This window comes from Nilaparvata lugens, chromosome 1 (assembly GCF_014356525.2).
Source record: "Nilaparvata lugens isolate BPH chromosome 1, ASM1435652v1, whole genome shotgun sequence".
NCBI lineage: Eukaryota > Metazoa > Arthropoda > Insecta > Hemiptera > Delphacidae > Nilaparvata > Nilaparvata lugens.
The window spans coordinates 99,164,640-99,183,280 of NC_052504.1; the positions used below are offsets into that span (position 1 = coordinate 99,164,640).

Below are 18,641 nucleotides of genomic sequence, written 5' to 3' on the forward strand. Positions count from 1 at the left end.
TTGTATGAGCTGCTTCTTTCCTATATTATGATATAGATAGACAATCTTAGATCTCTTTTTGGCATCACCCTCATCGACAACAAAATTTGTTTACACAGTCCACCAAATTGGGATATTCCAATCAAGATTTGACTATTTGGTGCTCTAATCTTCACTATAGCGGCTAATCTCTTCTATAATAAAGGAAGAACGTGCTTATACACGTACGGGATAGGAAATTCACGAATGGCGCATCATCACGTCTCAACTTCTCAACTTATTAACTTGGAATTTTTCATATAGATTCTTGATTCACAGAGGATGATTATAGGTATATTTTAAAATTCTTCAAGATTTCATTATGTTTGAGTCAAGTTCTCTGTTTGTCAAGTTATTAATTGAACCCTCGCGGAGCACGGGTTACCTACCAGTGTTTATCATTATGTGGTTCAAAATATCAATTTCAGAAGCAATACAGAATCCTCAGATTCAGATATTCACCAGTTCAAAACATTTATCACTTACATAATTTCAATCGATTGATAACTCAAGTCATCAATGACTTGTTATCCAGTGTAGTCAATTCATTGTAACTCCATTGATTTTTTCAGTTTCAGTCACTCATAAATATTCCAAATACATTGATGAAAGTGTCCTATATATCACCCCAGACTTTTAATCAGGGAAATGAAACAACTCTTCAGTTCCAGACTCTAAACTGATCAATGATTATGCATAAATGAAAAATGTAAAATATGAAATATTTGTGATTGTGGAAATGTCTGTAAAACTATGGCACAATGACGAAGTCCATGTATTCATGTGAATATTCTATGACCAATAAAATTCTTTTCTATACACATGAAAAATTTCGATTTCAACTGTGGGGTTATCTGGCTTGAGATGATCCCTGCATGTTAGCATACGTGGCCACAGAATATCCGTTTAAAAATGGAAATCTTTCCAATAGTTTCGGCGGAGTGTAACTGATTAATGGTGTAAGAATGCTCTCGTTTGTGGCCGAACAGTTGAAATAATCCAGCTGACGTATAGAGATCGATTGCTCTCGTAAATTCACTTCAATATTGTTGTGTTGTTGGATTACTGGATCTAGTTGATCTCTCTCTCTCCCTTCTTGATCACTATGTCCCTTTACCTATCCCTCTCACACTATTTTCTCTTTCTCTCTCTCTCTTTATTGGTAGGGAGTTAGTGAGAAGGATACTTCGAATATTCTTTCCGAAGAATGGACATTGATATGTCCAAAGCTCCGCCAATTTATGTAGAAGCATAACAATATTATCTTTAGATTTTACAAATTGATTTTTTCGTATCATAATATACAGTTCAATAATTATTATCTTACTCTATATTATGTAAACTCATCTATAACTTTGCTGTATTGTAAGCTATTGTACATAAGTGTATAAGCCAGTATATATTGTAATCTACATAAATAAAGTACTCAATCAATCAATCAATCTCTCTCTCTCTCTCTTATACTCCTCCTTCTCCCTTGATCACTATGTCTCTTTATCTTTTCCTCTCACTTGCTCACTCCCTCTCTCTCTCTCTTATACTGACAGAACAAGATGAATTTCACCAGTCGAGAAACTGGGGAGAAATGTAATTAAGGGATCAGAATAAATGAAACTAAGCCGGTCTGGCATGGCAGAGCATTGCACGCCATTAAATCACCGGGGAGTGAGAGATGAAACTAGTGTAGGAGGAGGAGGAGGGAGACAGAGAGAGAGAGTTTGAGAGAGAAGGGAAAGAAGGGAAAGAAGGGAGAGAGAAAGATAAAAGGAGAGGTAGAGTGGATGCAGTCTGAGAAGAGAAAAAGTGATGAGAGAGGTGGAGAATTTGAACAGAATGAATGCGTGAGAGTAAAAGCGAAAGAGAGTGTTGAGAGTGAAAGAGTGTTAGATCAGATTAGATAAGAGTTCTTTATTTAGTAATGTTTGAGTTTCATTAGAACGTTCAATTTAAAAGTATCATTTTTCATTTAATTTTAGCGTTGTCAGTTTCTTACATGGAATGACCTTTGGTCGATACTAGTCTATGAAATATTTCACAAGTTGTTAATTGTTTTCATTTGAATCAATTAGCCCATGTAAGCGAAGTGATCTCTTTATCTATGTATGTTACATATTTATTTACCGCTTATACACTAATTCACATTAGATGACGGTAATGCTAATATTATTCAACGAGTTCCACAAAATATAAAAAATTGATCAATGAGAATAAAGTTTAAATGAAAGCGATTAGCCTGGCTGCTCAGGTCTGGTGTCTGAGTTTTCAGGTCGCACCTGATCAATATATTTTGAGGGCCGCTGACATGACCTAAGAACTATTTTTAGGCAGCCGGGACCGACGATTTAACGTGTTCATCCGAACACGGCAGTAGCCCGAGAAAATACCTTATGAATGATCAAGAATGAGAGCCTGAAATAAACTTCAGTGTTTGGTCGACAATCTCAAATTTTTAGAGCCGGTTCCGAGCTCGGGATTCAGCTAAGTCCTAGACTTTAAACAGCTGGAGTCGTCAGAAATCGCATTCCGAAACGGGGCCTAGTCGCAGTCCACTTTAAAACTAGTAGTTCTGTGAACAGTAGACCTCACGCAGTATTCATCCACAAGTACCTGATTGAAACTATAGACCTTATATATCATGGAAATACAGCAATAGTCTGGCTTCTCCACACATCTGTGTAATCACTTGTCAGCTGATTAAAGATGAATAATTATATAGTCTGATTTTTACTCTAATATTGGCGTATGAAGGAGCTCCTTTCCCTTCTATATCATCCTTGAAATGCGAAATTTCCAAAACGTCGACGCGAAATTAAAAAATCTGGTGGGTACACTCACACAACTTTCCTTGCTCATATTTGAATCTACGATCAGACTTCTGTCAGTATATGTGTATATATAATTGTTTTCAGAGTACTTTTTCTTTGTGTGAATTGTAAAATTCGATTTTTTTATTTTCAGGCGTCATTTTTTTTAAAGTCGTCAAACAGTTGCTCTACAGATGAAATATCTCGACTATGTGTTCTTTTTATGACTGGCTACCTACCTACCTCATGCACGAGAAGGAGGTTACTAGTCCATTTCCCAAGGATGGGGTGGACCCTCCATTGGTTTCCCAGAGAGGAGACTTATGCCAGTTGATAGAGCTGATAAATAACTATACAGAGTATGAATTTGAAAAAAATCGGTCAAGTTATTTTTGAGAAAATCGTGAAAAACATGGTTTTTTAGCAATCATCCGCCATTTTTCTCAAGAATATTACGGAGCTCCAGCAATTTTCCCAGAAAAAACTCATGTCATTTTGATAGGGCTTATGAATAGCTATCCATGGTATGAATTTGAAGGAAATCGTTAGAGCCGTTTCGAAAAAACCGTGAAAAACATGGTTTTTTTGTATTATCCGCCCTTTTTTCCGCCATCTTGGATTGAATTTATTGAATTTCTTATTGTCGGATCCTCAAGGTATAAGGACCTCAAGTTTAAATTTCAAGTCAATCGGTTAATTAGGAATGGAGTTATCGTGTTCACAGACTACACACATACACACACACACACACATACACACACACAGACACACCCAAAAATCATGTTTTGGACTCAAGGGACCTTGAAACGTATAGAAAACATGAAATTAGGGTACCTTAAATTTTTTTGGAAAGCAATACTTTCCTTACCTATGGTAATAGGGCGGAAAGTAAAAAGGATATACCTGTCAAATTTCATGAAAAGCAATTACCGCGTTTCGCCGTAAATGCGCAACATATAAACATTTAATCATTCGAACAATTAAACATTTAAACATTCATACATTTAACATTAAGAGAAATGCCAAACCGTCGACTTGAATCTTAGACCTCCTTCGCTCGGTCATTAAATTCGAAAATTGAATACAAAATAAAGAGGAAATAGTATGGAATTTCAGCTATTTTGAATCATTAAGGAATGTTTCATTCCGTCAAAGAGAAACGTTCCCAATTTATTAAAGGAATGAGAAATAAATATTATCATGAAACTGCGACTACGCCCCGTTTCGGAAAGCCAATTTTCTGACTCCAGCTGTTTAAAGTCTAGAACTTAAGCTGAATCCAGATCTCGGAAATCGGCGCTTAGAGAGAATGTGAGTTAACACACACACATTGATTTTGTCTGTACATATTTGCCATCCTAAATTCTATTGGATTGAACAGATGGTTTCAACAGATGATGTGTGTCAAGTTCCGTATAATCTTATAGAATTCATAAGGACGGCAAAATATCGTACAAACAAAAATCTATGGGATTTAGTAGAGGAGAAATGAGTAATGAAAGCGTTCAGCTGTTTTAGGACGTTCCACAACAAACTGACTCATCAACTCTCTCTTTCTCTCTCTCACTCTCCTCATCTACTTTTCTCACTCGCTCCATCTTCCTCTCACTGAAGCTCGCCCTCACTCTCTCTCTCTCTCTCTGAAACCTCTCATCAACGTCATTCAACCTTTGTTAGATGAGAGGAAGGGAAGGGTAGAAATAACTCACCCCAACTCCCCCAAAGGACCGTACAAACATTGTTGCACTATATATATATTATATAGAGCTCCACTATTTGTCATCTAGCAAGTATAGATATAGCACGAGAACGTCTATGTCGGAACTGATCTAATATAAACCTAGAGATCCGTTCTGATATTGAATCAAGATCTAAATCTGAGTTATAATCTCCAGGGAGACTAGAAGGAGAGAGAAAGAGTCAGAGAGAGAGTGTGTGAGAGAGATAGATGATAGATAGTGAGAGATTCAGATTCAGATTTTATTCATGTGTTTAACAAAACATAATTCAACTTACGTTCTAGCGTTAAAAATGAATACAGTAGCGATGAAATGACATGGTGAATCATATTAAACTAATGAGTTCTACAATAATATTGAGCAAGAAAAATGATGAAAAATGCAAAAGTTAAGGTACTACTGTAATGTTTTCACATGAACGGTGAAGTTTGAACCTTGAGAAGTCCATTCTCAGAGAGGGTATCAAGGATACCCCCTCCCTCCAGCACTTAACCGTAAAGAGAGAGAGGACAGGTGAGAGATAGTGAAAGAGAGAGAGAGGGACAGAAATGTCATACTGTTCGTTCTAGATGTTGGAATTGGTAGAAATGCGGCAGAATATTCATATGTGGATAAATTTATTCCGTTCAAATCTAGCCTATTCCAAAACGTGTATAGCGTAGTGTTCTGCTATCTGCTTTGTCGAATGATAGACAAGGATAGCAATACCAATTCTCATCAAATACTGCCATTATAACGTGGACCTGACTATAATCCTAAATTAGTTTATCATCCGGTAAATAGTGTTTGATTAGCAATGGTATTGCTATCCTTGTCCATCATTCAACAAAGCGGATATCGCTATCTCTTTATCGCTTTGTACTGTTGCCAGATTGCTTTCAAGTAGAATTAATAATTAATAAACAAAATATTTAATCTTGATTATGAAAATTCATTATGAAATCATTGAAAAATAAAATTTCTCGCTTAATAAAATATAATAGATTATTCTCAACGAGGATGAACAGTTGATGGTACATCAATAAACCTGTATCAGATACTGTCTATAGAAGGCATTGACAAGACAGAGAATCGGCAACGTTGTTCTCCTATCTTCCTACACTGCCATTATAACGTGGACCTCACTATACCAACACCAATACTTATCAAATACTGCCATTATAACGTAGATAGCGCTATCTCTTTCTGCTTTCATCTATTGCCAGAAGTCTTTGAACAAAATAGTATATTTCGCACCAAGAGCAGAAAATGAGATTTTTCCGGCTCGAAATCGGTTTTCAAGTCCGAGGCCATAGGCAGAGGACTAGAAAAGATTGAGAGCCGGAAAAAACATTTTTGCCCGTGTTGCGACGCTATTTTCCGCCACACAGAAAAATAAACAATATATTTATATATATGGAATAATTGTTATTAAGCACTTCCGAAAGCAAAAGTGGAAGGTCATAGCTCTAGCAAAATCTGAGAGGTAATCTGAATATCAGGAAATTGTCCAAGTATTTTTATTTTCATTCTGATTTGTCTAAATAACCTAAACGATCATGTTCAATTATGTGGAGGTTGAGTTTATACTTTTTTATTCTTTCAAATGACAAAAAATGATATTATTATAGATGTTTCAATTATTGAATAATAAACTCAAATAATGGAAGATTTTTGATCAGCTGTTTTAGCACACTTGAATTTAGCGGTCGGGAAGGGTACTCTTTCCGGCCTTGGCCGGAAAGAAACATGTTCTGACGTCAGACGAGAGTCGTCTGCTAACAATGTGTTTCAGATCTACGTAGGGACTGGAAAACAGCTGCTTTCTGTGCAGTGTGGTGAAAACGTATTTTGCGTAGTACCGTAATTATTGCTTAGAACCAAATTAGTTAAAAATTAAACTGTATAAAGTACAAAACCGTCCGAGTTTATCTTCCGGCTGGGAAGCCTTTAATCCAATTATAGAGATGGAAAAGAGACAATCTCGCTGGAATGGAAGTATGTCACGCCAACCGGTGATTGTTTGTTTGATACAATTTCAGATCGGACGGAAACAGACAGTTAAAGTGTGGTCCACGTTATAATGGCAGTGGAGAAAGATAGGGGAACAACGTTGCCGATCCTCTGTCTTGTCAATGCCTCCTATAGACGATAGCTGATACAGGTTTATTGATGTAATATTAACTGTTCATTCTAGTTTAGATAATCAATTATATTTTATTAAGAGAGAAACTATATTTATAAATTATCTCATAATAAAATCTCATGATCAAGATTGAATATTTTGTCAATTAATTATCAATTCTACATTGTTAAAAGACGATCTGGCAACAGAGCAAAGCGAGAAAGAGATAGCAATACCTTCTTTTTTGAATCCTATTATATTAAGCGTATATATGTTTCATTTTTATATATTGGTCATTGGTTATATGGTTATATGGTTATTCATGTTCAACGGATCTCGAAAACGGCTCTAACGATTTCACTAAATTTGGAATATAGTAGGTTGTGATATAAAAATTCGATTGCACTAGGTCTCATCCCTGGGAAAACTCGCTTTAGGACATGAAGAGGATAATTCATCTTTGGAAAAACAGATGATAATTTCGTCGTCTCTCGATAACAGAAGATGCGTGTGCCTATGTGGGAGAGAGACAGAATTATTTCCAGCTGTGTAATCTGGTGTGGTGCACTCACACAACTTTCCTTGCCGTTATGAGAATTGATCACCTGACGCTAGTGTTCTCGCGCATCTCAAGTCTATTTATAAACAAAGATCTGAGCCAGCTGGTGACAGGATGATAACTATGGAGACATACGAGGTCTGCTATCTCTCCATAGTGGATCATTTAATAGAATCAACAGTTGCCAACAGTTAGTAATTGGCTAATCACATTTTCTTGAATTTCGAGCTTATTTTCAATCTTAGGTGAAAATGTAGCGAGACATTAATTGTAGAGATTTCCATGCTCAATCTTTTCCAATTGAAATTTTTGTTTAAATCGTATCTGAAGCCTGATAATTGAGAATCTAAAATCAAACTTTGTATAGATGGGCGGAGCTCCTGAAATTTTTACAGGTATGGGACTTATGGCAGTTGATAGAGTTATCAATAACTATTTTAGGTATGAATTTCATCGAAATCGTTTTTGAGAAAATCGCGAAAAACCATGTTTTTGACAACATTTTTTCTTTCTAGCCGCCATCTTGAATTGCATTTTATCGAAATTGTTCGTGTTGGATCCTTGTACGTAAGGTCCTTAGTTCCAAATTTCAAGTCATTCCGTTATTGGGAGATGAGATATCGTGTACACAGACGCACATACACTCATACACACACCACACACATACATACCAATACCCAAAACCACTTTTTGGACTCAGGGGACCTTGAAACGCATAGAAATTTAGAAATTGGGGTACCTTAATTTTTTTCGGAAAGCAATACTTTCCTTACCTATGGTGATAGGGTAGGGTGATAGGGTGATAAGCAAGAAATGTTATCGAGCTCGACAATTAAGATAATCTGATTTGTCGGCATGATATGATAATGCTCCTGAACTAGAGTATATCATCATTTTCAAAATTGATCATCATTTGACAATTTTAAGTGATTAGTGAGTGTTATTTTGTTATTCAATTTGTTGTAAATAGTCTAAATTAGAACTTTTTTGTTTTCAAATGTAACCAATTTTGTAACCAAATTGTAAATGTATCCAATTTTGTTTTAACCAAATTAGTTAAAACTGTATAAAGCTACAAAACCGTCCGAGTTTATCCTTCCGGCTGGGAAGCCTTTAATCCCAATTACAGAGATGGAAAAGAGACAATCTCGCTGGAATGGAAGTATGTCACGCCAACCGGTGATTGTTTGTTTGATACAATTTCAGATCGGACGGAAACAGACAGTTAAAGTGAGGTCCACGTTATAATGGCAGTGGAGAAAGATAGGGGAACAACGTTGCCGATCCTCTGTCTTGTCAATGCCACCTATAGACGGTAGCTGATACAAGTTCATTGATGTAATATTAACTGTTCATTCTGGTTTAGAATAATCAATTATATCTTATTCAGCTAAAAAATATATTTTTCAATAATTTCATCATTAATTTTGATAATTATAGATGGAATATTCTGTTAATTATTATTTCTACATTGTTAAAAGACGATCTGGCAATAGAGCAAAGCGAGAATGAGATAGCGATACCTGCTTTTTTGAATCCTATTATATTAAGCGAGTAATTTCTGTATATCTGTTTATATTTTTTTTATCTGGTTATATTGTTATTTATGTTCAACGGATCTCGATAACGGCTCTAACGATTTCCACTAAATTTGGAATATAGTAGGTTTGAGATATAGAAATTCGATTGTACTAGGTCTCATCCCTGGGAAAACTCGCTGTAGGACATGAAAAGGATAATTCATCCTTGGAAAAACAGATGATAATTTCGTCGTCTCTCGATAACAAAAGATGCGTGTGCCTGTGTGGGAGAGAGACAGAATTATTTCCAGCTGTGTAATCATAATAAATCAGCGAGAAACGTTATCGAGCTCGACAATCTAATCGAAGATTAACATAATCTGATTTGTTGGCATGACATTATAATGCTCCTAAACTACAGTACCTATATCATAATTTTCAAAGTTGATCATCATTTGACAATTTCAAGTGATTAGTGAGTGTTATTTTGTTATTCAATTAGGTTTGTAAGAATAATCTAAATTAGAACTTTTTTGTTTTCAAATGTTTGAACAGAAAATTGAACCTGAATTCAAGTGTATGGAACATAATCTACTTTCTGGACTATGTATAGTGTATAAATCAAAATTCAAGAAGAAACAGTTTTGGGCTGTGCCTGTTAGTCCTTCCCCAATGATTTTAAAGAATTGTGTTCGGTTTATCAAAAGTCAATAAATGAATAACGAGCGAAGCTCGGTGCCTCGATATTAAGAGACAAGGATAGCAGTTGCTAATCAAACACTGCCATTATAACGTGGACCTCACTATAGCAGCGTTTACACCAAAGTTATTAACAAATTGTTTATTTTTCCGCCCTCATAGATTCAATTAGATTTAACGGATCTCGACAAATACATATGTTCATCATGTGTATGATAAGTTATATTCAATCTAATAGAAACTATAAGGGCGGAAAAATAGACATTTTGTTAATAACTTTGGTGAAGCTTCATGAACAGTTAATATTACATCAATAAACCTGTATCAGCTACCGCCCATAGAAGACATTGACAAGACAGAGGATCGGCAACGTTGTTATCCTATCTTTCTCCACTGCTATTACAATAGCATTGATTTCTTGACTGGTTATCCACTGCCATTAAAACGTGGACCTTACTATAGTATCAAGTATAATATACGTCACATTATTGATAGATTACAAGTCACCAGGAAGCCACAAATCTCAAGAAAAGTACGAAATGCCAATTCAAACACGATTTTCTAATAAAGTAAGTTCAAAAGCAACATGTCACAAGAGTCCGGGAACTTGTCACCAGAACTTTCCCGAAAATGTGAAATTCCCTGGAGAAATTTTGTTGCTTCCCACACAATTTTCCGACGCTGGAAAAGTCGTTGGGCCTAACCATGGTAAAGTAACTGGATTCTTGTATCTCCTTCACTTCTTCTAAAATTGGTTTATCTTTTCAAAGTCAGTAGCTTTTTTTCTTCCACTTTTGGGCTGCTTCTTCCAGTCCTTCTCGTACTGAAGCTCGTTCAGTGAGTCTTCTTGTAGCTCTAAAGACCATAGTGAGGTCTACGTTACTAGCAGTTCTGTGAACAGTAGACCTTGCGCTCAGTAAGTTAAATTGACCTGTTATGTTTTCTCAATAAATAATTTATCAATTCAAAATGTCTAGAAAAAATCCTAAATAAAGGACCTAAATATCCTACCGTGACGTTTCGTCCCGGAATGTGAGTGTGAGCGCTGTTATCAGGTCTGGCTGCAACTGTCTACAACGTTGATGGAAAGATACATTTTCAAGATTACTGTTTTTGAACGGGTAGTATTATAGTCAACTGTCTACTAACGTTGATGGAAAAATACATTTTCATGAGATGCTCGATGTTTTTGAACGGATAGTATTATAGTCCACTAAACAGCTGATTTATGATGAATAATTCTATTGTTTGATTTTTACTCTAATATTGGCGTATGAAGGAGGCTCCTTTTTCCTTTCATATTATCCTTGAAACGCAAAATTTCCAATAACCTTGTATATACGTCGACGCGCAATTTAAAAATGAACATACCTGTCAAATTTCATGAAAATCTATTACCGCGTTTCGCCGTAAATGCGCAACATATGAACATTTAAACATTAAGAGAAATGCCAAACCGTCGACTTGAATCTTAGACCTCACTTCACTCGGTCAATAATGGCAGTAAAAAGTAAATTCGTATGGCTTTTGTTGGTGGGGAGTCCCTTGCGGGAAGGTCCCACCACCTGTATATATAATGGGCCTTACGACTGCCGGGACCGACAGTTTAACGTGCTTATCCGATAACACGGGAGTGATCTGGTTAAAAAACTTTTGGCTATGAGAGAGTTTGAACCCGGGATCTCTATGCTGCTTAGCAAGGATAGCACTCTATCCACTAGACCACGGATCACTCCATAATGGCAGTGATTGATTAGCAATTGTATTGCTATCCTTGTCTACCTTTCAACTGAGCGGATAGCGCTATCTCTTACTCGCTTTGCTCTGTTGCCAGATCGTCTTTTAACAATGTAGAATTAGTAATTCACTAAAAAATATTTCACCTTAATTATGAAAATTCATTAATAAATTATTGAAAAATATAATTTCTTGCTTAATAAATTCTATTATTGATCATTTTGAACGAGAATTACCAGTTAACATCACATCAATGTATCAGCTACCGTCTATAGAAGGCATTGACACGACATAGGATCGGCAACGTTCTTCTCCTATCTTTCTTCACTGCCATTATAACGTGGACCTCACCATAGGTGTTGAAACATTTTTGTAGCTTTAAAATAAATTCGAGATATTTGTAGACAATATTCTATAGTGAGGTCCACGTTATAATGGCAGTGGAGAAAGATAGCAGAACAACGTTGCCGGTCCTCTGTTTTGTCAATGCCTTCTATGGAGGGGGTAGCTGATACAGGTTTATTGATGTGCTAGTAGTTCTGTGAACAGTAGACCTCACGCAGTATTCTCATCCACAAGTACCTGATTGAAACTATGGACCTTATGGAAATACAGCAATAGACTGGCTTCTCCACACATCTGTGTAATCACTTGTCAGCTGATTTATGATGGATAATTCTATAGTCTGATTTTAACTCTAATATTGGCGTATGAAGGAGGCTCCTTTTTCCTTTTATATTATCCTTGAAATTCAAAATTCCCAAACATTCAAGCCTTCTATAGACGATAGCCGATACAGGTTTATTGATGTAATATCAACAGTTCATTCTCGTTTAAAATGATCAGCTATATTTTAATTAAGCAATACCATAGAGAAACAATAGCATAAGTAGATATCCCATGGTATAGGGCGTTTATGTCGCAACTTTTACTGTTATCTCAAGCTGATAGTTCATGTAATTCTTTCCCGTGAAGCTGTGTGATCCGGGTAGTCTCTCATATTGTGCCGTTCATACACTCTCACCCCAACAAAACAATAAAATTCGACAATAATCAACAGTAATCGGCTTGAGATAACAGTAAAAGTTGCGACATAAACGCCCTATACCATGGGATAACTACTTATGCTATTGTTTCTCCATGGTAATACATTATATTTTCAATAATTTCATAATGAATTTACACAATAATTATTGATATGAAATATTTTGTTAATTATCAATTATACATTGTTAAAAGACGATCTGGCAACAGAGCAAAACGAGAAAGAGGTAGCGCTATTCGCTTTGTTGAATAAAAGACAAGGATAGTAAATAGTAATACCATTGTTAATCAAACACAGCCATTATAACGTGGACCTCACCATAGGATGTTATGTTTGAAGGGACAGATTCAAGGATCCAACAGTTCAAAGAACCGTACACAAAAATCCTTCAATGATCTTCTTATAGGATGGTGAACTATGCTTACTTCTCTTCTCTGCTTTTCAGAGCTAGAAAAAGATAACGCTATCTGTTTTGACAAATGATAAACAAGGATAGCAACACAAATGTCCATCAAATACTGCCATTATTACGTGGATTCGACTATAGTAACTATTATGAATTTCAAGAAGAAAGTATTCGAAACCAAATATGAAACGGTAAGCACATCTTAAGTATTATTTTATTAGATCTTCTTTGTTGAATAAAAAACAAGGATAGCAATACCATTGCTAATCAAATACTGTCATTATTACATGGGCCTCACTTCAGTGTTTTATTATAAGAGCTGAGAAAATTTTTGAAATATAGTGAAAGTGTTCTAGACTAAACTCTCACCTGCGCGTCAGGAGCTATAAGTGTGCCTTGTTGTTCCAGTGTGGGGTACTCTAGACAGAGAGAGAAATAGACAGCGAGATCTAGGAATAGATCACTCTAGACAGAGACAGAAAAAGACAGCGAGATCTAGGAATAGAGCTAGATCACTCTAGGCGAGCACAGACATCCGAACGGCCGGCAGTCGCTCTTTGCACTGACTGACGTTCGAACTGTAGCCGAGCGGAGGCGGTATTTGGGGGGCCGGTACCCCCTGGGGGGCGGTACAATCGATAGACGACAGTGCTGCCTCCCTATGATTGCGGCCCCCGCAGTGTGACTGCCTCCGGAGGCGTGAGTAGACGCACACGTTGTGTCGTGTGTCGTAATGAATCCGAATCTGCATGTTGACTCTGAGTCTTGAATCTTGAATTAGTCTTGAATCAGCATTTTGACTCTGAGTCTTGAATCTTGAATCAGTCTTGAATTAACATTTTGACTCTGAGTCTTGAATCTTGAATCAGTCTTGAATCTTGAATCAGTCTAAAATCTTGACTCAGTCTTGATGAATCTTTGTAGACTCTAAGTGCCGGTTGCACAAGATCCGGTTAAATTCTAACCGTGATTAATTCCACGAGAACCAAGCAGAGAAGCAGTCTTCTATAAAAGAAAATAAATTTGCTCTTGAATCGACAGACCATCGAATTCATTATATCAAATCTATACTCTATGATTTATATATATCACGATCAATTTCTAACCGTGATCAATTCTACGAGAACCAAGCCGATCTTCTGTTTTGTCAATGCCTTCTATAGACGGTAGCTGATACAGGTTTATTGATGTAATAGTAACTGTTCATTCTCGTTTGAAATAATCAATTATATTTTACTAAGCGAGAATGATTTTTTTTCAATAGTTTCAAAATGAACTTCCATGATTGAGATGTAATATTTTATTAATTGATTATTAATTTTACATTTTTAAGAGACGATATGGCAACAGAACAACGTGAGGAAGAGATAGCGCTATCTGCTTTGTTGAATGATAGACAAGAATAGCAATACCATTGCTAATCAAACACTGTCATTATAACTTGGCCTCACTGTAGTATGTTATGTTTGAAGGGACGGATTCAATGATCCAAAGATTCAAAGAACCGTACACAAAAACCTTTCAAAGATCTTTCTTCTTCTTAGAGAATAGTGAACTATGTTTACTAAATTGTTGTTCGCTTTCCGGAGCTAGAAAAGAATAGCGCTATCTGTTTTGTCAAATGATAGACAAGGATAGCAACACAAATGTCAATTAAATACTGCCATTATAACATGGATCTGACTATAGTAATTATTATGAATTTCAAGGAGAAGGTATTCGAAAAAAATATGAAACAGTAAGCAAATCTTAAGCATTATTTTATTAACATCCACCAAATCATTTTCCAACATAACATCAAAACTTCATAACATTTTGAAACATTAAAATCTATTCTGGGCCGGTTTTTGAGCTCGTGATTTAGCTAATATAAGTTCTAGACTTTGAACAGCTAGAGTCAGGAAATTTTCTTTCCGACAATCGGCTTGTAGTCGCCGTTTTTATGTTAATCTTTATTCTCTTGAATATCCATATTAATTAAAACTTTTACAATATTTCCATTTATAAATAAATCCTTAGTTCGATTAATGAAATTAACGTTTTGGTAGAGAATTAGTGGGAAGGATATTTTGAATATTCTTTCCGAATAATGCCATTGATATGACCAAAGCTCCGCCAATTTATGTAGATGCTTAACAATATTATCTATAGTTATTAAAAATTGCTTTTTCCTCCACCTACTATCAAAAGTCTCATTTTACACCCTGGAATCGAATACTAAAGTACTACTTTTCCTCCCATGGGACTAAAAATAATTCCCAGCGGGAAAAGTGATCACTTTTACTCCCAAGGGAGTAAAAATAAACCCATAAGATTAACATGGGAAGAAGTCGACAACGCCGCGATTGAAGAATGAGGAATGTGGCAACACTGTCGTGGTCGGTAGAGGAAAAGTAAAAGAGCTCTATTTCGATCTTTGGAATATTTTAGCTCTAGGAATAAGTAGCTCTATTTCGATTGTTAGGTTATGTTCAACCGTTGGTGGATATGAAAAAGTACACACCTCTAATTAGCGCGTTGTGTGGTTGCACCTCTGCTCACTATAGCAGCCACAGCAGTCACTGTTACCATATTGTCTCGCATATTGTCTGAAGATGTAGTAAAATTATTCATTGTTATAGGTATTGGTGTAGGTGGAGGAAAAATGTTGTGTGCATCACGGGACTAAAGTACTTATTCTCCCTCAGGGAAATTGTCGCCCTCGGCTACGCCATCGGGCGACAACAGTTTCCCTCAGGGAGAAAAAGTTGCACTTTAGTCCCTAGATGCACAAATAACTATTTTCACATCATATACAGTTCAAAAATTATTTTCTTAGTCTATATTATGTAAATTCATCTATACTTTTGCTGTATTTTAAGCTATTGTATATAAGTGTATAAGCCAGTATATATTGTAATGTACATAAATGAAGTATTCAATCAATCAATTCCTATGAGTGGAACGTTTTTACTTTCCTTGCCCTATTACCATAGGTAAGGAAAGTATTGCTTTCCGAAAAAATTGAGGTATCCCAATTTCTATATTTCTATACGTTTCAATGTGTTCTGAGTCCAAAAAAGTGGTTTTTGGGTATTGGTCTGTATGTGTGTGTGTGTGTGTGTGTGTGTGTGTGTGTGTGTGTGTGTGTGGTGTGTGTGGTGTGTGTGGTGTGTGTGTGTGTGTTTGCGTGTGCGTGTGTGTGTGTGTGTGTGTGTGTGTGCATCTGTGTACACGATATCTCATCTCCCAATTAACGGAATGACTTGAAATTTGGAAGTTAAGGTCCTTACAATATAAGGATCCGACACGAACAATTTCGATCAAATGCAATTCAAGATAGTGGAAATGTTGTCAAAAACAGGGTTTTTCGAGAGTTTCTCAAAAATGGCTCCAACGATTTTGATCAAAATTATACCTAAAATAGTCATTGATAAGCTCTATCAACTGCCACTAGTCCCATATCTGTAAAAATTTCAGGAGCTCCGCCCCATCTATGCAAAGTTTGATTTTAGATTCTCAATTATCAGGCTTCAGATACAATTCAAACAAAAAAAAAATGATTGGAAAAGATTTAGCATGACAATCTCTATATTAATGTTTTGTAACATTTTCACCGAAAATTGAAAAGAAGCTCGAAGTTCGAGAAAATGTGATTTTCCAATTGCAAACTGTTGGCTACTGTTGATTCTATTAAAATGATTCACTATGAAGAGATAGCAGACCTCGTATGTCTCCAGCGTTATTGTCCTGTCACCAGCTGGCTTAGATCTTTGTTTATAAATGGACTTGAGATGCGCGTGAACACTAGCGTCAGGTGATCAATTCTCATGACGGCAAGGATAGTTGTGTGAGTGCGCCACACCAGATTTTGCTTTGACGAAATCAAACATTCCTAAATAATTCAAAATAGCTGAAGCTTTACACTATCTTCTCTAATTTTATTTTGTGTTCAATTCTATAGTTTTTTCGAAATTCAATTTGAACTTGGACTACGACTACGCACCGTTTCGGAAAGCCAATTTTTTGACTCCAGCTGTTTAAAGTCTGGAACTTAGATAAATCCGGAGCTCAAAAACCGGCCCAAAATCTGTGTAGAGATCAAACGGTGTTCGTATTTTATAAATTTCCTCACATACTAAACAAACTTATAATAATCTTACAATCTATACATCACAGCTTTCATCCCAGTATCATTTCAAGTTCATCAATTACCTTATAAATTGATTAAATTATTGATGATAATTTACTAACTATTTTTTATTATTATTAATCATTCATGAATTAACCAAAAGAGAGGCTACTGTTCCACCTAGAACTGTACATAGTGTGAGACTATGAGATAGAGAGGTCCACGTTATAATGGCAGTGAAAAAAGATAGGAAAACAACGTTGCCAATGCTTTGTCTTGTCAATGCCTTCTATAGACGGTAGCTGATACAGGTTTATTGATTTAATATTAACTGTTCATTCTCGTTGACAAAATCAATTATATTATTTTATTAAGCAGGAAATTATATTTCTCAATAATTTCATAGTGAATTTTCATAATTGAGATGAAATATTTTGTTAATTAATTATTTATTCTACATTGTTTGAAGACGCTATTCACTTTGTTGAATGATAGACAATGGTATTGCTATCCTTAATTTTAAACGAGAATGAAAAGTTAATATTACATCAATAAACCTGTATCATCCACCGTCTATAGAAGGCATTGACAAGACAGAGGATCGGCTTTCTGCACTGCCATTATAACGTGGACCTCACTATAGCGTCACATAGCTTCACGAAAAAGAACTTCTTGGACTAACAGTATGAGTTACCAGTGAAATTAGGAGCATAATCGCCCCATACCATGGGATATATTATTGTGCTTCATTTTATCTATCATGTGATCCACTATCTTCTATTGCAGTCAAATATTATAAAATAAAATATGAATAAAATAAAATAAAAATTATAAAGTCAAAATGAATAAAATACTACTCAATCTAATCTTCAAGGAGTGTGTGGCCTCTGAACTGTTTTGTGGCTACTGTGTAAAAACACTAGTAGTTCTGTGAACAGTAGACCTCGCGCAGCTGAAACCACAGCCTCCTCTTATACTGTCCATCAGAGTAAATCCTGTCTGTATGTCGTGTCGGCGAGATATCGGTGTGTAAACAACTAATGGCTGTTTGGGTTGTTGTATCGACAATAATTATTATTAATATTGATTATAACTTTTAGCATTAGAATGCTAATAATTTGTTTTAAACAATACTATGCTTCTTCGATTTATTAATATTGAATGCCTCATTGCTGGCAATAGTCCTCACGACAGCTGATTTTTCACAAAATTACATTGGGATATTCATTGCATGCAATTAATAATCCACTCAACAGCTGATTTATGATGAATAATTCAATAGTCCGATTTTTACGGTAATATTGGCGTTCGAAGGAGACTCCTTTCCATTTGTATTATCCGCAAAGTTTCAAAAACCTTGTATATACGTCGACGCGAGATTTAAAAAGTATCACGAAAAGTATCTAATTATGATTTTGGTATTATTCATGCTTACTTTTTATTTTATACTTTTAATTATAAGATTATGTATTTTCTTTTATTTATTTTGAATATGTATTTATTGTATGGCAAATAAATGATTTGATTTGAAAAAAGGAACATACCAGTTTTGGGCTATGCCTGTTGTCTTCTCCCAATCATATTATATATTATAATTATAATTTGTGATTGTCAATGGAATAAATAAACTAATAGTTCTGTGAACAGTAGACCCCACGCAGTATTCCCATCCACAAGTACCTGATTGAAACTATAGACCTTATGGAAATACAGCAATAGACTGGCTTCTCCACACATCTGTGGAATCAATTGTCAGCTGATTTATGATGAATAGTTCTATAGTCTGATTTTCACTCTAATATTGGCGTATAAGGGAGGCTCCTTTTCCCTTTTATATTATCCTTGAAATGTAAAATCTCCAAAAACCTTGTATATACGTCAACGCGCAATTAAAAAAGG

At 35.6% G+C, this 18,641-nt stretch overlaps 1 protein-coding gene across 1 annotated transcript in view; it reads right to left on the reverse strand.

The window, feature by feature from the left end:
- The window catches only part of LOC111047472 (anoctamin-7-like), a 197,005-nt gene extending 183,709 nt beyond the window's left edge, over positions 1-13,296 (reverse strand). The window contains 1 exon segment of the mRNA XM_039419695.1: positions 13,001-13,296. The gene's annotated coding sequence lies outside the window, so the exon portion shown is untranslated.
- Positions 13,297-18,641: the final 5,345 nt, after the last annotated feature.